We start from the raw sequence: 25,067 nt of genomic DNA on the forward strand, positions 1-25,067 counted from the left end.
CCATTCAATCATGGGCCTCCACAGCTGGTCTTCAGGAGACGGCAGATTCCTGCAGAAATGTTATCCTGAACACAGTTCTACTTTCCATACTGAGCAGAGTGGTATGAATGGTGCTTTGTTGAGATCAGAACTAGGACTATTGCATTTGTATTTCTGTCACTGAATAACTACATAGAGGGGCTCACCAGATGAGGGGGTTTCAAAGTGGAGGAGAAAAGAACTATTATAATTCAGGAATAATTTTGCATCTATGGAGGGTAGAAAAAAATCATGTTTAATGTAATAAGAAGGATTTTGAAAGAGCAATGCTGAAGAGATCCATGTTCATATTGGCTACAAGATTGCGTGTGTGTGTGTGTGTGTGTGTGTGTGTGTGTGTGTGTGTGTGTGTGTGTGTGTGTGTGTGTGTGTGTGTGTAACTTATACAGAGCACAACTAAGGGCGGCAGTCATTGGACTTCCAGCAAGTGAATAAAGGACTACTGAGTCTGTTCAAATTAGGTTCAACATTTCGGTGTCTCCACCTTTATCAAGAACTCCATTAGAACAATGGACCGTGCATCAGATTGGAGGGAAAGCACATGCGATTTGGCCATTTTCTTCCATTTTTATTGGCCCGAAACATCAGAATCGGATTAAATCGGGCAAAATCACACTAGTGTAGGGGCACCTTAACTCCTCAGTCCTGATGACGGGGTCCAGCGTCACTCTCAGAGAAATACCAAGTTTCATGAGCTGATCTGTATGTATTCAATTATCATCCTCTAGCGTCACCTCTTGTTGAAAATATACCTTTTTAAAAAAATGTTTCTGGAGTGTTAAATTTGTAGCCAGATTTGCTTCTGTCTATTTGAAGTTATTTAACCAAACAAAGGCACACAGGCGGTTGATCATAGTGCCGGATTGTGGATTTTTATATATATATATATATATATATATATATATCGCAAGTAAACTCCGGCACTCCAGTCCTCCCCCTCAGGGTGTACCTCGCTCCGGTGCCCTCCCCAGGGATCCTCTCCCTGACATGTACCAACAATCGAAATCAGAGGCGGCACTCAGAGTCTTTGAAAGCAGTGGAAAAAACTGTATTTGTGAGGTCAACGTTTCGGGGACCACCTCCCCGTCTTCAGGAGAAGACGGGGAGGTGGTCCCCGAAACGTTGACCTCACAAATACAGTTTTTTCCACTGCTTTCAAAGACTCTGAGTGCCGCCTCTGATTTCGATTGTTGGTATATATATATATATATATATATTTTAAACAAATGAAGTGTAAAAAAATGCCTAAAAGTGTGTAACAATCATATTATTTCTTTGGCTTTGTGAACAACAAAGTGCATACGTGAAGACATATATAACACAAAAACATGATGATAAATAGATCTCATAGACTTAACTTCGTTTGTCTTCGGTCATATGACCACCATTTTCTTCATGATATATATAGAAAAATGAGTAAAAAGGAAGAAAACATCCTGTGCACTGTATAAACACTGCATTTACCAATAGTATCCACTGTGATCAAATTTAGGAGCAGTATAGTCCCAATAACAGACTTTAAAGGGTCCTTCACTACAGGTACCTGTTTTTTGTTTTGTTTTGTTTTGTTTTGTTTTTGTTTTTTAATAAAATCATAGTTTTAATTCCACAATAAAAGACACATAACAGGTAACACATATACATGAGGAAGTCCAAGGCAGTATGTCATATTACAAGATATAAATAAATGTGTTTTCTATCCTCAGATGGTTTATATACTGTATAGGTTTACCATACCACCCCTTAAAACCGGAACACTCATGAATTAAACAGGTACTATGGCTGATCAAATCCAGGTGAAATGCAGGCTTGAATTAAGCCAGCCACAGAACCTGTGTAATTCATGAGTGTCCCAGTTTAAAGGGATAGTATATGGTAAGCAGTGGCGTAAGTTTGCCCCAGTCGCCCGGAGGCATGATAAATGTTGGTGCCCCCCCTAAATACTGTATACATACACACCCTTCATATGTAGCTATCCGGCACTCATGTTGAACAGTAGTAGCGTGCTCAGGTGCCTTTCCAAATAGTAATATAGATACACATACAAAGTGGACGGCACTCCAAGTCAGTCATCACAATAAAATAGACACCAGCATACCTTTATAGCACACCTACAGTACTCCCTCACCCAACAGTGTGTCACAATGTAGATGCTTTGGCGCAGTGATGTGCCGATATACAGTATATATATATATATATATATATATATATATAACAACACACAAATGCCTCTTTCACTTAAACACACACACCTCTCACTTACACTCACACCTCTTACTTACACACGCCTCCTTAGCTTAAACGCACACATGCCTCCTTCGCTTAAACACACACAATCCTCACTTACACACACGCCTCTCACTTACACAAACGCCTCTCACTTACACATGCTTCCTTCACTTAAAATCACACACACACACGCCTCCTTCATTTAAACTCACACCCACACTTCCTTCACTTAAACACACAAACATGCCTCTTTCACTTACACACACATGCCTCTCTCACACATACACGTACACACACACACACACGTCTCCCTTACACGTACACATGCCTCTTTCACTTAAAAAACACACACACACACACACAAAAACAAACACATGCTTCCTTCACTTACACACACACACACACACACACACACCTCGCTTAAACATGCACACATAAAACACAGTGCTGCCAACATTCATTAAAGACCCCCCAGCACCCCTCCCCTTTCCAACTACACACCCCCCCACAGTGCAGCTTGAGGCAAGTGCTGCCAGTGCCTACCTGCTGCTATCAGCCCAACGGAAGAACAGAGAGCATCACTTGGCCAGCTCATCTGAAAGGGCCTGGCAGGAGCTGCGTTCTGGAGCTCCCCCTAGCTGTAGCCACAGCCAGCTCTCTGTATATACTAGGACAGGGGTGGCCAACCAGTCAGATGCAAAGAGCCAGAAAAGATCTGTAGTCAAGGACAAGAGTCAGTATCATGCGCGCGCCGAAGGCGCGTGTGCAAAAATGGGGGCATGGTCTAGTTTTCACAAAGCCACACCTCATTTTGTGCGCACACCTTTCGTTATGACGTTTGTAGGAGTATGACCTTGTGTCATAACTCCGTTTTTAGTCATGTTGTACAGTGCCAAATACATATAATGCCCGGGTGAGGTATGGTATGCCGGCGGCCGGGCTCCAGGCAACCAGCATACCGGCGCCGGAAGCCCGACCGCCGGCATACCGACAGCGTGGCGAGCGCAAATGAGCCCCTTGTGGACTCTCTACGCGCGCCACACTATTTATTCTCCCTCCAGGGGGGTCGTGGACCCCCACGATGGAGAAAAATGGCAACCTGACGACCACCCATAATGCCCCTATACAGTGCCACATACATATAAAAATGTCAAAAAATGGGTGCCTCCACACTGCCAAAAACATATGTCCCCACAGTGCCAGATACATATATGCTCCAAAGTGCCAGATACATATATGCCCCACAGTGCCAGATACATATATGCCTCACAGTGCCAGATACATATATGCCTCACAGTGCCAGATACACATGACCCCCCAGTGCCAGATATACATGTCCCCCCAGTGCCAGATATGCCCCCAGTGCCAGATATATATGTCCCCACAGTGCCAGCTATGCCCCTAGTGCCAGATATATATGTCCCCAAAGTGCCAGCTATGCCCCCAATGCAGTGTCCCACAGTGCCAGATATGCCCCAGTGCCAGATATACATGTCCCCACACAGTGCCAGCTCTGCCCCCAGTGCCAGATATATGTGTTCCCCCCCAGTGCCAGCTATGCCCCTGTGCCAGATATGCCTCCAGTGCCAGATATATATGCCCCCACAGTGCCAGCTATGCCCCTAGTGCCAGATATATATGTCCCCAAAGTGCCAGCTATGCCCCCAGTGCCAGATATGCCCCCAGTGCCAGATATATATGTCCCCACAGTGCCAGCTATGCCCCCAATGCCAGTGTTCCCAGTGCCAGATATGCCCCCAGTGCCAGATATATATGTCCCCACAGTGCCAGCTATGCCCCCAATGCCAGTGTCCCACAGTGCCAGATATGCCCCCAGTGCCAGATATATATGTCCCCACAGTGCCAGCTATGCCCCCAATGCCAGTGTCCCCACAGTGTCAGCTATGACCCCCAGTGCCAGGTATACATGTCCCCACAGTGCCAGCAATGCCCCCAGTGCCAGATATACATGACCCCCCCTCCCCCTCCCTTGTGCTGCTCACCGCGCTGCTGCTGTCTGTGAGGGGAGGAGAGCGCAGCGTGCGCCTCCCCTGCCCCTCACTCTCCGGCGGCTGTGTCCCTCTTCAATTATGCACCGGTCCATGAGCCAATCAAAGCTCGCGGACTGGCAGCCTTAGCTGCCGGTCCGCAAGCTCTGATTGTCTCACGGACCGGCGCTGAATTGAAGCACGCCGCCGCCGGAGAGTGAGGGGCAGGGGAGGCGCACGCTGCGCTCTCCTCCCCTCACAGACAGCAGCAGCGCGGTGAGCGGCAGTGGGAGACAGTGGAGGAGAGGTGCCCCCTTGAGGCCAGGAGCCCAGCGGCAGCCGACTCCACTGCCTCCCAGAGTTCCGCCCCTGATGGTAAGTCTATTTATATATATATAATTTTCCGGTGGGAGGACGGCTTGCTTGACTGCAGATATCTATAGTTCCTGCAAATAGATTTCTTAGCTTTAAATGGGATAAAAACTAGCGAGTCCCGCCTTTCAGGAAGTACTGGGAACACCTTCCAGGAGGTACTGGGGACTTGGGGATCAGAGTTCAGGAGCCAGAGCAATCCACCAACGAAAATATAAAACTGCATATTAGGCGTGTGGAGCTGGAGCAGGGATCAGCTCCTTGAAGGCTGAAATCTCTGGTTCTGGGCATAGTAGAGACAAGCTGCCAGTGTCCACCAAAAGGGAAGAGTCCCAGATTTTGAAGATTGCCCTCAGAAAAACTCTAAGTCAGACAGAACCCAAGATATCTTGCAGTGAAGAGCAATTAACAGGCTTTGATGGGGACCACTGCTTTGAAGTCGGAATTCTCTGGTTCCCTAGGGCCGATTTGCAGAAATCTGGTACCCCTGGAAAGAGGGGACCCTCAGCTATCATCCTAGGACCCTTTTACTCTTGGGACCTTTGGGCAAGAGCCCATTGAGCCCATATGAAAAGACGGCCCTGATAGCTGCTCCTTGAGAGTACACAGACGTCATAAAGGTACAGCAATGTGTTTAGTAAAAGTTGCTTGAAGGTGTTTACAAGTCAGTAAATGAAAGAATTCTGAAGGCAAATAACTCAACAAGGGACCCATTGGTAGGACGGGTGTAGTATGGTATGCCGGCGGCCGGGCTCCCGGCGACCAGCATACCGGCGCCGGGAGCCCGACCGCCGGCATACCGACAGCATGGCGAGCGCAAAGGAGTCCCTTGCAGGCACGGTGGTGCGCTACACGCGCCATGCTATTTATTCTCCCTCCAGGGGGGTCGTGGACCCCCACGAGGGAGAATATCTGTTGGTATGCCGGGTGTCGGTATTCCGGTGCAGGTATACTGTGCGCCGGGATCCCGACATTCGGCATACTGAAGACCACCCGGTAGGACAAGGGGGTTGGAATGGAGATGTTGGGTAGAAATTTCACCTAATTGCAGTAGGTCAGCTTTGTATGTGTAGTATGTGTTTCCTAGGCTCAGTGCTATGTATTGGCGAATAGCTTGTGTCAGGTGCCAGACCCTGTGTACCATTTATGGCAATATCATTGTGCATCACTTCTCCAAGGCCGCTAGCTGAGAGACACCGGTCAAGTTGCAAATTAATCATGCTCTTCTTTACAAAGGCAACATTTTTTCTTATGTTAAAATCAGATAACCAATGAATGGGCCTGATTCACATGTGGTTGGAGGTGCTTTCGCTACCGCTTACATTAAAGCAGCAGCAATGCGCAGATATAGTAATGCAGCAGGGACGTGCAGTCAGGGGAGGCAGGGGAGGCAGTGCCTCCCCTGCCATTAATGATTAAAATAATATAAAGAAGATACTGACACATATTCTGTGTCAGGAGTAGTTTCTTTATATTATCCTAATCATTTTAATGCTAAAAAAGTAATTTGGGAGGCACTGATAGCAGTGCCTCCCGTTAACTATAAGAACAAGTCATGGTGCTGGGGGGGCGGGGCCAAGCACTGGGCTGTAAAAGCCCAGTAAAAACCAGAGCGGAAAGCGGCACTTGTACAAGTGCCTCGTTGACAGGGAAAACCCGCCCCTGTCAGCGAGGCAGATGTGATTGGACAGCGGATCCAGTGCTGGATCCGCTCGTCCAATCACCTGTATGTGGCGGGGTGAAGCGGCGGCGGGACCCGGCGCTACTGTGGAGCTCAGCCGCCCGTCACTAGTACAGTAGCACGGCGGGGTCAAGAGGCAGCGGGACCCGAGCTCTTTCTCCGAGTAATGCACCCTTCATCAAGCTGTGAGTATGCGCTGGGAGAAGGGGAGCTGTGTGTGTGGGGATGGGGGGGGGGGGGGGGGGGGAATTTGTACAGTATGTATGCGCAGGTATGGGAGGGAGGCTGTACTGTGTATGCACGGGGGAGCTGTACTTTGTGTTTTCGTGGGGGGGGGGGGGGGGTTGTACTGTTTATGCGCAGGTGAGGAGGCAAGCTGGTAAGATGTACTATGTGTATGCACGGGGGTTGCTGTACTGATTCGGGCAAGTTCGAGGGGGGGTAAGTGGAAGGGGGATTGTGATGTCATAGGGATAATATAATGTATGCATGTTAGAATACTTTTTTGGATACCTTGGCTTTTTGGGATTTAAAGAGGCTATTTAGTGAGGATTTTAGGCAGGATTAAAGTGCTAGGGCTACAAATTGTGTATATATTATATGTGTATATTATTCTTTATCGGCACATGCAAGGTGGATTTGTCGATCTGGGGTTAAGGGGGAGGTGGTCGCGGGGTCCAGACATGTCAATGTGCCGGGCTCCAAGATTTCTTTTGCTGGCCCTGTGTGCACATATATATGTAAATTCACAGAGTGCATTGCCGGATACACGTTACACACACGCACACACACGCACACATATATATTTCTATATATATTATGTATATGTATGTACGTACGTACGTACGTACGTATGTGTGTATATATATATATATATATATATAAAATCTCAGTGCCTCCCTAGCCAGTGACCTCACCGCACGCCACTGTAATGCAGCAAGAGGAGTCTGATTTACATAGACACCTCCTGCTTGCATTGCTGAAGAGTCCTAGAAAGAGGCCAGGAATTTCTATCCTCTGATGGAGATCCCGGCCTTGGCACCCCTCCAAAACGACGGCAACTTGCTTCCGTTTTGCCGCCCTCTCCCCATCCCCAAAATAGCTTCAGACTGTCAATGGGCTGCGATTAGCTGAAAGCGGGCTTCCTGTAGGAAGCCACTCCCTGCCTTTTGTGCAGCCCAATCTGGCTTCTATGGGCGGCAGCCTATGCACTCCATAGAAGCCGGGGTTTGCACATATGCAGTGCGGCATCTGCGCATGTGCTGGTCCCAGCACTTGCCGTATCCATTGGGCAAGTGCTGGTACCCGGGCTGGCTGTCTCATCTCTGGGCCCAGGGGTAGCAGCAGCACGCCATCTAAATGTAAGTAGGAGCTGCTGCTGTCTACATCAGTGGTTCCCAAACGTGGTCCTCAAGGCAGCTTGGTCCAGGTTTAAAGCATATGCATATCCATATTTGAGCACAGATGGTATAATCAAACTGAGGTACTAATTAAGTCACCTGTGCTTAAGCATGGCTTTCTTTAAAATCTGGATTGTTGGGGTGCTTTGAGGACTGCGTTCGAGAACCATTGGCATATGTAGTGGGAAGAGTGGATGAGACACAGAAATTTAAGGTGTGTACACATGGTGAGATCCTTACTATGCCTGATTTTGACTGTGATTTCCTTTGCACTCCCCCAAAGCCCAGATAGCACAGATTCTGACTATCTGTATAGGCGCATACACACGGTGAGATTCGGGCTAACCCCTATGCGACAGGGGCTAGGTCGGCATCACAAGCACATAATGACTGTGCTTGCGATACTGACTATGGGGGTCATTTTGAGTTGATCGCTAGCTGCCGTTGTTCGCAGTGCAGTGATCAGGCTAAAAATTGGCATTTCTGCGCATGCGTGTGCACCGCAATGCACAGGTGCGTTGTACGGGTACAATGAGCATCGTGGGTTTGCACAGAGTGTAACGAACATTCCAGTCACACGGCCGAACGCAGGAAGATTGACATGAATTAGGCGTTTCTGGGTGACAAATGACCATTTTCAGGGAATGCTTAGAAAAAGGCAGGCATAGCAGAAAAAACGCAGGCGTGGCTGAGCGTTCGCTGGGCGGGTATGTGACATCAAAAGCCGTCCCTCCGTCGTTAGAATCAACGCACACGAAGAGTAACTACAGGGCTGGTCTTGTTTTGCACCACAAGATTTTGCAGGCGCTCTGCTGCACAAGCGTTCGCACTTCTGCAAAGCGAAAATACACTCCCCAGTGGGCGGCGACAATGCGCTTGCACAGCTGCTAAAAACTGCTAGCGAGCGATCAACTCGGAATGACCCCCTATGTGCGATTTTGGCTAAGTGTCAATTTTGACTATCTTTTCTACGAGATAGTCAAAATGTACTTGCCTGCACAGGCTATTATTATTATTATTATTATTATTATTATTATTATTGTTATTATTATTACATTTTATTTATAGGGCGCCACAAGTGTTTCGCAGCGCCATACAAAGGACAGTACAGGGAGACAAAACTTAGCATTACAGTAAATAAATAACAAAAATAGAGTACAGGTAACAAAGACCACCACAATTCTCAAAACATAATACAGCTTAGATGTAAGTAGCGAGGGAGTAATCATTGTACTACTTGGTGCTGGTGGCCATAGATAGAGATGAGCCTTTACCAGCAGGAGAGAAAGCGGGTAAAGATGGTCGCTAAGTAGGAGAGAACTGTGAGTGAAATGTGTCGAGAAGAGGGCTTAGACAACAAGAGGAAAGAGGGCCTTGCTCTGAAGAGCTAACAATCTAGTGGGGAGGGGTGACAGACAGATTACATGAGGTGCAAGCAAGCGGGAGGAAGCCTGATGGCAGTATGCAAGCAAAGCTGAGATGTTCAAGGCATGGGGCAGGGGGATGGAGGAGCAGCCTAAGGACTAGGTGATGTATCGGAGGGGTACGCTTTGATAAATAGGTGGGTTTTCAGTGCCTGTTTGAAGCTTTGCAAGGTCGGGCTTGCGATGCCAACCGCACGGGACCGTGCATCGGCATTGCATCGGGATCGCAAGATGACTTTCACCTTGTGATCTGCACTAACTTTTCTTACGATTTTGACTATATAGTCAAGTCGTAGGAAAATATCTCACCGTGTGTACACACCATATTTGAGATTGAGGATCCGACATGCATTGAATAGACCCCCTATGTCTTCAGACAGAGATCCTGGAAACATGAACTATTATGTACATACACTAATAAACAAGGAAGCAAATCTGCAGAAATAAGTGTATAATGATGCAAAGACAAGATAGACGTAGCATTGCATATCTACATTTTTCTAAATTTGTAGATGGTCCTTAATTAAAGTGCACCTTTCACATATATAAGTGGAGGCAGTCAGGCTGTGGGTTGACCCAAGTACATTAAACCTTTCATTCCTCCGAAAGGTAAATGTTTTTGCCTATTCTCAAATAGGAGTCTCTTTATCACCAGTGTAGCACTGTTCCAGAGCCTATCGGTCATGGTCATATATAGATTTTCCAGATATTTCTTCTGAGGTGGGAGAACAAGGAAAGTATGTTGTGCCACCCTAGATTAAGGGGCACGTGTGCACTGCACATCCTTCACCCATTGTAGGCACACCACTGCCAGGGTTGCTCTTGAAAAAAAAAATCAGGCTCCTAGGCTGTGGTTTTCTCCCTCACATTGTCCATTACCCTTCATACCTCAAATGCTACAATTTGTGCCTATGACTGGGCAGCTGAGGACATTTCTGGGACCAGAGGGAAGAACACATCAGTGAGCTCTTTAACCCTTTAACAAACACAATGTTAAACTGCTCTCTAGCAGGTGTCATATGTTCTCACTGCAGGACATAGATGTCATGTTTCTGCTGGTTTCCACAGATTACGCAGTGTGTGGGTTTGTGGCATTTTTAGAGCAAAGTGGAAAGATCAGAGCTTAATTTAGACTTGGGTCAGGTTGTAAATGTGATCTAGGCTTATTTTTAGGATTTGGTGCTCAACCAGAGGACTTGCCAGTCAGAATCAGCTTACACAGGAGCCGATACAGAGGTGGGCATATATTACACCGGAGAAATAGACACGGAAAATGGCATATTTTCACACTTCTGCATAGATGAGTCTGCCGCTGCCTGGGTAGCATAGTGAGCTGTGGTGTAACTTACAAAAGTCATAATTATCAGTGTGTACTTAGACCTGCCTAATACTAGGTACAAAAATTACACCTCATAACAAGGCAAATATGTGCCGATCTGAATAAATCTAATTTTCCCCAACACACCCCGTTACTGAACCTTGCACACATGAGAATGCCCGTTTACTCTCCTATACTGCCTTTCTGGTCATGGGCATCAGGAAGGGTTAGCTTGGTGCAAAGTACCTGAGCCTGGGCATGTCTGGGGAGCCAACCCTGTCAGGGAGGCCTAACTATGCGCCCAAGATGGTATGGCCACACACCCTCAAAATGCATAGCTTCTGATCATGTATTCCATACGCTGCATGTTGCTAAGTTGAGATATAATTGAACATAACAAAGAAGGCTATTTGACAAGTGGTAGCAGAAAGTATTTGGCGTACTCATTTGTTTTGGTACTTGGTTGCTGTTGGGAGACTCAAAAGAAGGAGTAAAAAAAATGGAATTTGGAGAATATGGGATATGAAAATTAATGACCCGCCAAGATTTGAGATATTTGGCCGTGACCACCAAATTATTGAGCAAAGGCCCTCATTCCGAGTTGTTTGCTCGCTAGCAGATTTTAGCAGCATTGCACACACTAGCCCGCCGCCCTCTGGGAGTGTATCTTAGCTTAGCAGAATTGTGAATGAAAAATTAGCAGAATTGCGAATAGAAATTTCTTGGCTGTTTCTGAGTAGCTCGAGACTTACTCCTACATTGCGATCAGTTCAGCCCGTTTCGTTCCTGGTTTGACATCACAAACACGCCCTGCGTTCGGCCAGCCACTCCCCCGTTTCTCCAGACACTCCCACGTTTTATCCTGGCACGCCTGCGTTTTTCCACACACTCCCAGAAAACGGTCAGTTTCCGTCCAGAAACACCCACTTCCTGTCAATCACACTACGATCACTTCAACGATGGAAATTTTTCGTTCGGACGTGAGTAAATCTACTAAGTTTTGAGATAAAATACTTAGCGCATGCGCACTGCGTACCATGCGCATGCGCATTTTCGCCTTAATCGCTCTGTTGCGAAAATCGGCAACGAGCGAACAACTCAGAATGACCCCCAATGTACCTTCAGATGAACAGCCTCTCCAACATCTGTTTGATGTGTCTGGAAACATTTTACTAAGACATGTGGGTACATAGTATCATCTGTATAGCAATTGTAAACGTTTTCTTTAGAGCTGGAAGCAGCGTTTTCCCAAATCTCTGACCAATCATCCTCATTCAATGCACCACCCAAGTTTGTTGGGTCTGGGACTCAGGGTCGACAACAAAAAGGTCGACACACCCTAGGTCGATGCCAATTGGTCGACACACCTTAGGTCGACATGGACAAAAGGTCGACAGGAACAAGGTCGACATGGAAAAAGGTCGACATGAGTTTTTTTATGTTTTTTTGGTGTCGCTTTCTTCGTAGAGTGACCGGGAACCCCAATTAGTGCACCGCGTCCCCTCGCATGGTGCCTTCACTCCGCTACCGCTTCGCTCGGCACAGATTACCGCTCCAATCGTAGTCCACGTGGATCATTAAGTATGAAAAGGTTCCAAAAAAGAAAAAAATTGTCAAAAACTCATGTCGACCTTTTTCCATGTCGACCTTGTTCCTGTCGACCTTTTGTCCATGTCGACCTAAGGTGTGTTGACCAATTGGCATCGACCTAAGGTGTGTCGACCTTTTTGTTGTCGACCTGGAGTCCGGATACCAGTTTGTTATCCAAGCAATTTCGTGGGGATTCACAGATACCTATTATACCCTGTGGATTGTACCAACCTTTTCATATTGGTTGTTATAGGCAACTTCTCCACTGGTCCACATCCACACTCTTTTATTAATAAGAATAATAATAAGAATAATTTATTTACATAGTGCTCTTTCTCCAATAGGACTTAAGTGCTTAATAGATAGAATGAACATAGGGCTAATTCAAGGTTGATTGCAAAGCAACATTTCCCTCTAATGGGCAAAACCATGTGCACTGCTGGGAGCAGATATAACATGCAGAGAGAGTTATAGGGCCTACACACTGGGTGATGTTTTCGACCATCGATAATATCGACCAACTATATTATCGATGATCGATTTTACCTGCACACTGTACGAAATTGATGGTCAATTTGGATAATATGAGAGTACATACATCTGTATCGTACAAATTGACTGGCATGTATCAACGATGAACGATTGCGCATCGTTTAGCATTGATGCATCCACACTTAAAAAGAATACAAAAATATATGTACATGTGTATCCTCTATCCACTAAGTGGCAGAGAAAACACTTTCAGGCGCTGGCTCTCTCTCTCTCTATTTCTCTCTCTCAATGAAAACACATAATGGTGGTCATTCCGAGTTGTTCGCTCGGTAAATTTCTTCGCATCGCAGCGATTTTCCGCTTAGTGCGCATGCGCAATGTTCGCACTGCGACTGCGCCAAGTAAATTTGCTAAGAAGTTAGGAATTTTACTCACGGCTTTTTCATCGTTCAGGCGATCGTAATGTGATTGACAGGAAGTGGGTGTTTCTGGGCGGAAACTGGCCGTTTTATGGGTGTGTGTGAAAAAACGCTACCGTTTCTGGGAAAAACGCGGGAGTGGCTGGAGAAATGGAGGAGTGTCTGGGCGAACGCTGGGTGTGTTTATGATGTCAAACCAGGAACGACAAGCACTGAACTGATCGCAGATGCCGAGTAAGTCTGGAGCTACTCAGAAACTGCTAAGAGAGGTGTAATCGCAATATTGCGAATACGTCGTTCGCAATTTTAAGATGCTAAGATTCACTCCCAGTAGGCGGTGGCTTAGCGTGAGTAAATCTGCTAAAAGCAGCTTGCGAGCGAACAACTCGGAATGACCCCCATTATTAATTAATTCAATTCTGAGACAGCTGCTGCTCTATTAGGAGACCACCTAATCCTCTTTCAATATAGCAAAAACAAAACACATACAAATAAAGCGCTGCCATCCCAGAACAGAAAAAAAAAACAATGAAAACAATTTATATGTATATTTTAAAAATGTATTGCATACACACTACACACGGCCGGTGTTACACATAAATAACCACATTAATAAAACTACACAAAGCAAATACTCTGCCACATTCAATGTTGCCAATATCAGGTCTCTATTTACTCTATTTAAATCTCACTGATACAGTGACAATTTGTACTCCTCATTATCTGCAACAATTGTAGCAACATTCCTTGGCTTTCGTGTGTCCATATAGCACAATGGTAACTGGAATCAATAACTGTAGTGTCCACACAACACTTTTCACACAATCTCTGTCCAAGAAAAATGATTCTCAAATACTGACCACCTAGTCCATCTGGCTATAGTTGATGGATATTATAAATGACCCACTTGCAGATATCACAATTGCAATCAAAGTCTCCTGCACTCAATTAATCCATTCCTGTAGGACAGTGATTTTCAACCTTTTTTTACTCGCGGCACACCGAACAATATTTAAAAATTGCCAAGGCACACCATCAGTTCCCCACAGATAAAAACAAAAAAACACACATTGGCCCTCATAGTAAAATTAAATCCACACATACATTGGCCTACACAGAAAAAACAATCACATTGCTCCCCACATAAATCCTATTGCTCCCTACATAAATCCTATTGCTCCCCACATGAATTATTCACATTGTTCCCCCCATAAATACATAAATCCTCCCCACATAAATCCTATTGTTCCCCACAGGAGAAAATAAATAAATAAATAAATATTAGCCCCTACTGGTCAGCTGTCCTCCTCCCTGTCCCTCAGTGGCGGGGGTTGTTCATAGTGGAGTGCTGCGAATACTGAGCAGCAGGTGGTCGGGCAGGTGTGGATGTGGGTGGGCAAGGAAATCTGTGTATGCAGGCAGGAACTGGAAGATGTGTGTGCAGGTGGGTGGGCTGGCTGGGTGGTGAGAAGCAGCGGCCATGACCTATGATATCACACCGCCGCGTCTTCAAGGCATACATCACGGCCGGAGCACGACTGATCCTCTAAGAAGAGCCTAGGCCAACAGTTCACTCTGAAGGTGCAGGAAGCTGCTCTGGCTCCGCGGCACACCTTGCAACTGGTCGCGGCACACTAGTGTGCCACGGCACACTGGTTGAAAAAGACTGCTGTAGGACATATATGAAAGCATTTATCAGATGACACTGCTATATTCCATCAGCACAACAACCTCAATTGCAGACAAACAGTCCCAGGTGAGCGCTCCAACGATATTATGGGTTATTAGCGACAGATTCCTACATTTCACTCCAGCCGAGCAGTTTTAGTGAAGAGTCTCCTTTCCCACTAGGCAGCAGCTCCTTCTGACAGACCTGAGCAGTATAGCAACACCAGTCGATAGATATTCTTTACGCGTTTCTCCGCCTCCAATCATCAGCCACTTCCTCAGAAGAATGATCTTCTCTGCTCAGACCAAGGTTTAAATAGACGAAGAATCTCCATTTTCTCCCGCATCTCAATTGCGCATGTGCACTCTTGTGCGTTCCACCTGCGTCTCACTCACTAGGTGTATACTCCATGCACTAATTAAGCATTACTCTGAGCATAATCAAACCAAAAAAATATTTCAACACTCATAACAATTACATACATTTAAATACATTGAAATACATCCTTTATTATCACACCATCAGTCTCACTTCTCCCTATTTACTTTCTCAGTTAGATTGATGGTGTGATAATAAAGGAATTATTTATGTGTAACACTGGCCGTGTGTAGTATGTATGTAATACATTTTTAAAATATACATATAAATAGTTTTGTTTTTTTCTGTTCTGGGACGGCAGCGCTTTATTTGTATGTGTTTTGTATCCACACTGAAAGATATTAACGATTGATCGTTCATTTATGAACTATATTGTTCATATCTCTCAAGATATCACCCTGTGTATGCCCCTTTAGATTTGTGTGTGGTGTTTTCAAACTGAAATCTAAATTGCAGTGTAAAAATAAAGCTGCCAATATTTACCCTGCACCAGAGCCGGATTAAGGGGGGGTCACAGGGGGTAAGTCCCCCCCCCCCCGATGTAAGAGGGCCCCCCACCCTACACCACAGATCGGACCTTAAGCACCGATCTGCAGTGCAGCAACAGCAGGTACTAGCAGCCGTCATACTGACAGCATCGCACCTGCTATGTGCTGTGCTTCCAGCGACTGCCCAGATTGCCTCCACCGGCTCTCTGACTGGCCGTGCGACTTGCACGGAGGAGCCTGCCTGGGGTGGGAGAGGAGATGGCGGGCAACCGAGCCACACATCGAACCGGAAGGTGGGTGGCCAGGGGATCAGTAACCCTGGGCCCTCCTTGTCATGCGTCCCCTCACTGGAGCTGCTGCACGGTAATGAGCTCCGCTTCTCCAAGCTCCGCCACTATCAACACTCAGCAGCAGCGCGGCAGTTCTCCACAGCAGCACAGGGAGCTGCTGCGGCGGAGGAGCCTGGAGAGAAGTATCCTGTACTTGTTTGCTCTCACTCCCCTATTCCGACGGTGCCGATGACAAGCAGACACCAGTGCTGTGCATCTGAAGGTCAGTGACGGGGAGAGGGAGGCTGTACTGACTGATATATTCATCCATCCATATAGATAGATATCTATATACATAGATATCTATATCTATATATACGACCTGCACTGCTGCATTCATGGAGATGCAGGAAGAAAAGGCACACATACGGTGGGCACCGCAAAACCAGGGGGCAGTGTTGATATGAGGGCCCCCTCTTTTAGGTGCCCCAGGCCCCCCAAAGGCTTAATCCGGCCCTGCCCTGCACAGAAACAAAATAACCCACCCAAATCTAACTCTCTCTGCACATGTTATATCTGCCACACCTGCAGTGCACATTGGGGGTCATTCCGAGTTGTTCGCTCGTTGCCGATTTTCGCTATGCTGCGATTAGTCGCTTACTGCGCATGCACAAGGTTCGCAGAGCGCATGTGCTTATTTATTTTACACAAAAGTTATTTTGCTCACGGCATAACAAAGCTTTTTCATCGCTGTGCTGATCGTAGTGTGATTAACAGGAAGTGGGTGTTTCTGGGCGGAAACTGGCCGTTTTATGGGAGTGTGCGGAAAAACGCAGGCGTTCGAGTTGCAAAACGCAGGAGTGGCTGGAGAAACGGGGCAGTGGTTGGGCAAACGCTGGGTGTGTTTGTGACGTCAAACCAGGAACGAAAAGGACTGAGCTGGTCGCAATGGCTGAGTAAGTCTGGAGCTACTCAGAAACTGCGGGGTAATCATTACGAGAAAATTAGCGAAGCTTTCGTTAGCAATTCTGCTATGCTAAGATACACTCCCAGTAGGCGGCGGCTTAGCGTGTGCAATGCTGCTAAAAGCAGCTAGCGAGTGAACAATTCGGAATCACCCCCATAGTTTTGCCCATTAGAGGAAAATGTTGTTTGGCAATAAACCTTGAATTAGGCACCTTAATACAGTACAGAAACAAAGAAGTACAGAAAAGCCTTTCATAAGATACAGAGAGCATGGGGATAGTAAAGGCACATTAGGGAATGCTGAGTAAACAGGAAAGTCCTGAGTCTGTTTCTGAAGGATTCTAGAGTGGGGGCCTCTGGAACTGTGTGGGTAAGGGAGTTCCATAGAGTCAAGCCGAACTGCTCGATACATCAACCCCTAAATCCCTCTGCTGCCAAGTCTAATGCTGTGCACTCATATTGGGGAGCATGAGGTGAATGCTTATATTTCCCCTTTATCAACAATAGCAGTGCCTCATGTACTCACCTAAAGGGTTACCTGGCATGCTCTGCTCTCAGATAGCGCAGGGTTTATGTCAGTTTTATAGACATTTCTGGCCTTTTATTTACATATAATAACAATTATAGTGCCGTTACACTTCTGTGCCCATATTGGGGGCCATTCCGAGTTGTTCGCTCGTTATTTTTTTCTCGCAATGGAGCGATTAGTCGCTAATGCGCAATGTCCGCTGTGCGACTGCGCCAAGTAAATTTGCTATGCAGTTAGGTATTTTACTCACGGCATTACGAGGTTTTTTCTTCGTTCTGGTGATCGTAATGTGATTGACAGGAAGTGGGTGTTTCTGGGCGGAAACTGGCCGTTTTATGGGTGTGTGCGAAAAAACGCTACCGTTTCTGGGAAAAACGCGGGAGTGGCTGGAGAAACGGAGGAGTGTCTGGCCGAACGCTGGGTGTGTTTGTGACGTCAAACCAGGAACGAAACTGACTGAACTGATCGCAGATGCCGAGTAAGTCTGGAGCTACTCAGAAACTGCTAAGAAGTGTCTATTCGCAAATCAGCTAATCTTTCGTTCGCAATTTTGATAAGCTAAGATTCACTCCCAGTAGGCGGCGGCTTAGTGTGTGCAAAGCTGCTAAAAGCAGCTTGCGAGCGAACAACTCGGAATGACCCCCATTGTCTGTACAGCACACCTTGGACTAAGTACCCTCTGAAGTCTGAAAAACACAAGTGGAATTGTAATCTTACACATATACATATAATATAATAGAATTTAGGTCATCAAAGGGAAAGTACACTTACTGTATGTATTTTTTATATGCTGACTTGCTGACAATTTGTTATTATGAAATGTAGACTAACAACTGCACTGACTGAATCATCTCTGTAAGCTTCTAAGTATAGCTCTCTGTACACACCCACTATAGAGAAGGTGATGTAATGAAATCCTTTACTGTAAGGTTTTATCACAGCAATATGAACACACTTACTGTAATTGTCAGAGCATCAATGGGGGTCATTCCGAGTTGATCGCTAGCTAGCAGTTTTTAGCAGCTGTGCAAACGCATTGTCGCTGCCCACCGGGGAGTATATTTTCGATTTGCAGAAGTGCGAACGCTTGTGCAGCAGAGCGCCTGCAAAATCTTTTTGTGCAAAACAAGACCAGCTTTGGACTTACTCTTTGTGTGCGTTGATTCTAACGACGGAGGGACGGCTTTTGACGTCACACACCCGCCCAGCGTTCATCCAGCCACGCCTGCGTTTTTCCCGACATGCCTGTGTTTTTCTAAGCACTCCCTGAAAATGGTCGGTTGACACCCAGAAACGCCCACATCATATCAATCTTCCTGCGTTTGGCTGTGCAACTGAAAGTTTTGCTAGTACATGTGCAAAACCATGATGCGGTACATATGCATGCGCAGATTAGCCTTTTTTTCACTGATCGCTGCGCTACGAACAATGGTAGCTAGCGATCAACTCGGAATGACCCCCAATGTTCACAAATCGAATATTGGGGCAGATGTATTAAGCCCTTTAAAAAGGGCATAAAGAAGTGATAAAGCAGTGATAAATGCAAGGTGACAACGCACCAGCCAATCAGCTCCAATATGTAAATTGAAAGCTATGAGCTTATTGGCTGGTGCGTTATCACCTTGTATTTATTACTGTGCAGTAAATCATCGCATGTAATAGGAGATCGTCCTATGGGGGTTATTCTGAGTTGATCGCAGCAGCAAGTTTGTTAGCAGTTGGGCAAAACCATTGGGGTAATTCTGAGCTGATCGCAGCAGGAATTTTGGGGGTCAATCCGAGTTGTTCGCTCGCTAGCTGCTTTTAGCAGCATTGCACATGCTAGGCCGCCGCCCTCTGGGAGTGTATCTAAGGTTAGCAGAATTGCCAACGAAAGATTAGCAGAACTGCTACTAAATAATTCTTTGCAGTTTCTGAGTAGCTCCAGACCTACTCACAGATTGCGATCAGCTCAGTCCGTTTAGTTCCTGGTTTGACGTCACAAACATGCCCTACGTTCGGCCAGCCACTCCCCCGTTTCTCCAGACACTCCCGTGTTTTCCCTGACACGCCTGCGTATTTTAGCACACTCCTGGAAAATGCTCAGTTACCACCCAGAAACGCCCCTTTCCTGTCAATCATTCACCGATCAGCAGTGCGACTGAAAATCGTCGCTTGAACACCAGCAAATCTACTAAGTTTTGTGTAAAATAACTTAGCGCGTGCGCTCTGCGTACCATGCGCATGCGCAGTTAGCAACAAATCGCAGCATAGCGAAAATCGGCAACGAGCGAACAACTCGTAGTGACCCCCTTTGTTAGCAGTTGGGCAAAACCATGTGCACTGCAGGGGAGGCAGATATAACGTGCAGAGAGTTAGATTTGGGTGGGTTATTTTGTTTCTGTGCAGGGTAAATACTGGCTGCTTTATTTTTACACTGCAATTTAGATTGCAGATTGAATAGACCCCACCCTAACTATATCTGCCCCCCCCCCTGCAGTGCACATGGTTTTGCCCAACTGCTAACAAAATTCCTGCTGCGATTAACTCAGAATTACCCCCCATGTGCACTGCAGATAGGGCAGATGTAACACGTGCAGAGAGAGTTAGATTTGGGTGGGGTGTGTTCAATCTGAAATCTAAATTGCAGTGTAAAAATGAAGCAGCCAGTATTTACCCTGCACAGAAACAATATAACCCACCCAAATCTAAATCCCTCAGCACGTTACAGCTGCCCGACCTGCAGTGCAACATGGACCTAATTCAGATCTGATCGTAGCAGCAAATTTGTCAGCAGATGGTCAACACCATGGGGGTAATTCCAAGTTGATCGCAGCAGGATTTTTTTTAGCAGTTGGGCAAAACCATGTGCACTGCAGGGGGGGCAGATTTAACATGTGCAGAGAGAGTTAGATTTGGATGAGGTGTGTTCAAACTGAAATCTAAATTGCAGTGTAAAAATATAGCACCCAGTATTTACTCTGCACAGGAACAATATAACCCACCCAAATCTAACTCTCTGCACATGTTATTACTGCCCCACCTGCAGCAGTGGCGCATGCAGGGGGGGTTTCCAAGTACCTGGAAACCCCCCCTGATGAGCCAAATGTTTTATTGTTGAGACAGCAGCACTGTCTCCGTCTCAGCAAAAGCCGCGATTGCGACCGCTACCACTACCGCGGACCTCCTGCAGCACCAGCAGAGAGCTACAGTACGTAGCTCTCTGCATAGTGAAAAGTCCGGGGGGAGCTGCCACAGCAGCCACAGCAGTTCTCTCCGTCTCTCCCTCCCTCGTCACAGAACTCCTGCTCCCAGTCCCTGGTGATATGTATACCACCATATATTAATATTTAAGTGTATTAAGTGATATTAAGTGGTGATGGATGTATTACCTATGTATGTGTATGATACATATATATATGTGTATGTATATACAGCGTGTGTGTGTGTGTGTGTGTGTGTGTGTGTGTGTGTGTGTGTGTGTGTGTGTGTGTGTGTGTGTAGCAAAGATGAGACACTCCAGGCTTCAATAATTCACCAAAAGCGAGTTATTACTTGTCCAGCAACGTTTCAGTAGTCGCACCTACTGTCGTCAGGCTTTATTCCAAGATTAAAATATTGTACATACCTTTATACTGTCACCCCCTGTGAATTCCCACCGGCTCGTCCCGGGACCGCTCACCCGCCGAGCCGCATAGCATCTGACGTCATCGTCAAGCGACGGCGCCGTGAAACAAACACCCATCACCATAGCAACCAAGGAAGCGTGCAGTGTAACATAGGAGGCTGGCTGTAACAATATAATGACAGTTCATTATCTGGTATACTAATTTCACAGACTGTTATTAAACATCTAGGCATCCTTATTATCTTACTTTAATAAATCCTATTCCTTATATCAATAAACCTCTAAGAAATTAACACTAACAGATATTGACCACTGTTTTATTTTAGGAAACATGAATATGAAATAGTTTCATTGAGGCATTTGGGATATATTACATCTAGACGTAGTATCCATCTTGTTTCTAATTGCAACAATCTTGCACCTCTATTGCCTCCTCTCATGTCTCCCATCACACAGTCTATCATTCTATATCTAATACTGTGCAAAGGATGTTTACATTGGGCAAAATGCCGGGCCACAGTCTGTTCACTGTCGCCCGTGTCCAGGGCATTGCGGATGGCTGACCTGTGAGCTGACATCCTTTCCTTAAATCTTCGTTCGGTCTTGCCGATGTAGCTCAAGCCACATGGGCAAATGATTTGATCAATTACAAAATTCGAGTTACAAGTTAGCTGATATTTAATGGGGATTTTTTGTCCTGTATGTGGATGGTTGAAAGAATCTCCGGCCAGGAGATATTGACAAGTAACACAGGCACATTTGATATTGTCTAATTTAACTGACGTAGGCAGAAAAGATTTTTTTCTTGTAGGTTCTCTGTTTAATTTTGCCACATCAGTTTTCACCAATAAATCACGCAAGTTTTGGCCTCGCGAATAACAGGGCATAAGTTTAGTATCACTTAGATGTAAAGTATTGTCTGAACTTACAATAGACCAATGTTTCTTGGATATAGGGTTAATATGTGTAGAATTTACATTATATTTATTGACCCATGGTAAAACTGGCCTGTCTGCCTTAGTTTTCTTATTTGTACTAAGTAATGTATCTCTATCAAGGGCCATAACTCTGTCTTTGGAGCTTTTTAAATTTTTTATGGAATAACCTCTATCTACCAATTTGTCTATTAGACCATCTATTTGTTGTTCTGCCGTCTCCTTACTACTATTAATGCGTCTGATTCTAACCATTTGAGAGTATGGAAGACCTATCATCGTGGATTTGGGGTGACAACTTCTGGCATGAAGTAGTTGTTGTCTGTCGGTTGGCTTCATGTACACAGTAGTGGTAAGTGTAGAATTTTTGATCTGAATGTTCACATCTAAAAAATTAATGACCTCCTGGCTCATGCAATAGGTGAACTTGATGGGTCCCTCTGTGCAGGGCCGGATTAACAATGGGGCGGATGGAGCTGCAGCTCCAGGCCCCCCATTGAAAATAGGCCCACAGACCGCTGTAGTGAAGGGGCCCTTAAACGCGAGCATTACAATGAGTCACACTGACTTATTGTTAATGCCGCTGCCAGCGCTGTGCCTGCCGCAAGACAGTGCCGCAGGCCCAGACTGTATATTCAAGTATCGGCCGGAGCGGGAGGAGGAGCCGCTCTCCCTTCTCCTCTCGAGTGCCTCCTCCCCCCAGCCTATTAGTGATGCTGCTGTGCTGAGTGACGTGAGGGGGGGAGGAGCCGTTCTCCTCCCCACTCTCAGTTCCCTCCCTTCCCAGACTCAGGGTATATTTAATAAACGTGTGGGTAGGTGCAAGAGAGTACCGCGGTATGTGCTGACGGACGGCCGCTGGTATGTGTGCATGCGCAATTTCCCTTCTCAGCCGGCTACCTCTATTCCTTGTCTGTCAGCCAAGTGAGGGATAGTGGGGAGGTGGTGGGCCCCGGAGCCAGCTGCTCGCTGGCTGTTAATGTATAATACTGGGCACTTCTGGGTGGGATTGAGAGACGGAGGGAGCAGCAGTGTGTGCCTGTCCTCTGCGCTGTTCTTCTCTGAAGGTGGGGAGAAGCCAGCTTCTGCTCCGGGAGACGAGGTACATCTAATTTAACAATTAAACAGCAACGCCTGAGCAGTGAACAAAGGATTGTTATATAACAAGTCCTCTTCTACCTCAAACATCACTATATTCGCGTACACTGGAGCCACAGAAGAACCCATCGCACACACCCTGATTTGCATGTAGTATTGTTTATCATACAAGAAGAAATTCATGGTCAGGATTAATTCTAACAACTGCAAATTCACATCTACCTTAGCCAAAGTAAATGCATTTTTCTTCAACAGAAATCTTTTCACAGCATTTAATCCAAATTGATGCGGAATCGATGTATATAGACTTACTACATCTACTGTAACTAACCATGTATCGTCTGGAATTGAAGTTAATCCCTTTAAATTGTTAAGTAAACTGGTTGTGTCTAGCAGAAAACTTGGTTCGTTCTGAATTAACGGCTGCAATAGAGAGTCTAACAGACAAGCTGTCGGTTGCAATAATGACCCTCTGGCCGACACAATTGGGCGGCCCGGCGGGGGATCCACCCCCTTATGGATCTTTGGAATCAAATAAAAAATAGGTACCAATGGATAGTCAGGGATCAGAATCTTAAATATATCCTCAGAAATTAAATCTACAACTAATGCTTGTTGCAAAATACCTTGTAATCTCTTTTTACAAAGATTTGTAGGATTAGATTGCAATTTTGTATAAACCTGTGGATCAGACAATTGTTTAAGAGCTTCCTTGTTATAATCAGTGAAATCTTGGAGGACAATTGCCCCCCCCCCCCCCTTTGTCAGCAGACCGAATTATCAAATTATGATTGTTAGACAATGATTTCAACGCCTCTCTTTCTTGTAAAGTTAGGTTAGGATGATTGGAACCATCACTATTGGTGACGGCTTCCACATCCTTTTCTAACAGTCTCATAAAGGTCTTGATGCTGGGATTATATGATAATGGTTCAAAAGTTGATTTCGGAACAAATGGTCGTAGCTGTTTTGGAATTGGATATTCATCACCTCCTGATTGTCCTTTGTCTTTAAAATGTTCTTTCAGCTTAATTTTCTCTGCAAAGAATGTTTCTCTATGTTCCATTGTAATGGATCAAACTGAACTGAAGGAATGAAAGACAGACCCTTATTCAGCAGACTGATTTCTGTCGGAGTCAGTTCATAAGAGGACAGATTGACTATGATGTCTTTTTGGCTGTTGGAGGACGTCCTGCTCTTCCTCTGCCTTTCATTTTGCCCACTTCTCCTTGTGCGCCATCTTTGTCTGGGAATCTTCCTCCTCGTGTTTTCACCCCTAAAGGGGCAGCAGCCTTGTTAGATCTATTAGTATCGCTGTTGGTCTCTTGTGAGGATTCTGTGTCAAACCTAGCAAAGGGTCTCCGGTCTCTGCGGAAGAATGGTCGTCTCTTCCCCTCTGGTCTGGTATCAGAGAGCCATCTATATACAGAATGTTTCTCGTAATCCTGTTCCACCTTTTTAAGTTTCTCTTGTTTAAAGGCTATCAGTTCCCTCTTATATTGGGACACTTGTTGTTGAATCTTTTCCATCCAACTTTCCTCTTTGTCAGCTAAAAGTGCCGGAGTATGCACCAATTCATATGCAGAGATCTTATGTTTAATCACTTCCATTTCTTTCTTAGATTGCTCTATGACCAATAATATTAAATCTAATGAGCATCTGTTTAGTATAGCCGTCCAACGTCGACAGAATTGTACATCATAGCGTCCAATTGTAGGACAGTTCCTCACCCGAAACCCTCGGGGTATCTTCTTCATTTTATAATAATCACTGAGTGATAGTCCATGCAGATACAAATCTACTTCTTTCTTTTTTAATTTAAGTAGTTCCTTAAAGATGTATTCTACTGGCGTTGCTTCCGCCTCGTCATTAATACCTTTATCACATAATATTCCCTCTGCTTCTGATTCAGAAAAAGTCCACGTGTCACCAACAGGAAATTTAAAATGTCCAAATTGGTCATCCGCTTGCTCCATATTAACAGTGGGGTTAATATCGACCTGCAGTGTAATCACAGTACTGCCAGTAACTGAGACCTCCTATAGAGCACTGCACCAAACACTTAGCTGTGTGACTGTTAAAAACAAATAGTTCTAGATAATCCAGAACCACAGGGATTGCCTGGTAACAGAGAAATCCTCCAATAGCTGGGTGCCTTGACAGGAAATTAGCACTA

General features: G+C 45.7%; 1 protein-coding gene and 1 long non-coding RNA gene across 3 annotated transcripts in view; one reads left to right on the top strand and one right to left on the bottom strand.

Annotated features, from left to right (window-relative positions):
• The window catches only part of BLNK (B cell linker), a 438,756-nt gene that overhangs the window by 266,025 nt on the left and 147,664 nt on the right, over window positions 1-25,067 (top strand). The gene's annotated exons all lie outside the window — the stretch shown is intronic.
• Window positions 1-25,067, bottom strand: part of LOC135056621 (uncharacterized) — a 274,060-nt gene that overhangs the window by 163,393 nt on the left and 85,600 nt on the right. Inside the window, exon 3 of the long non-coding RNA XR_010244033.1 lies at window positions 20,859-21,020. This is a non-coding gene — a long non-coding RNA (uncharacterized LOC135056621). The remainder of the gene's footprint in view (window positions 1-20,858; window positions 21,021-25,067) is intronic.

This window comes from Pseudophryne corroboree, chromosome 3 (assembly GCF_028390025.1).
Source record: "Pseudophryne corroboree isolate aPseCor3 chromosome 3, aPseCor3.hap2, whole genome shotgun sequence".
In the NCBI taxonomy this organism is placed as follows: Eukaryota; Metazoa; Chordata; class Amphibia; order Anura; family Myobatrachidae; genus Pseudophryne; species Pseudophryne corroboree.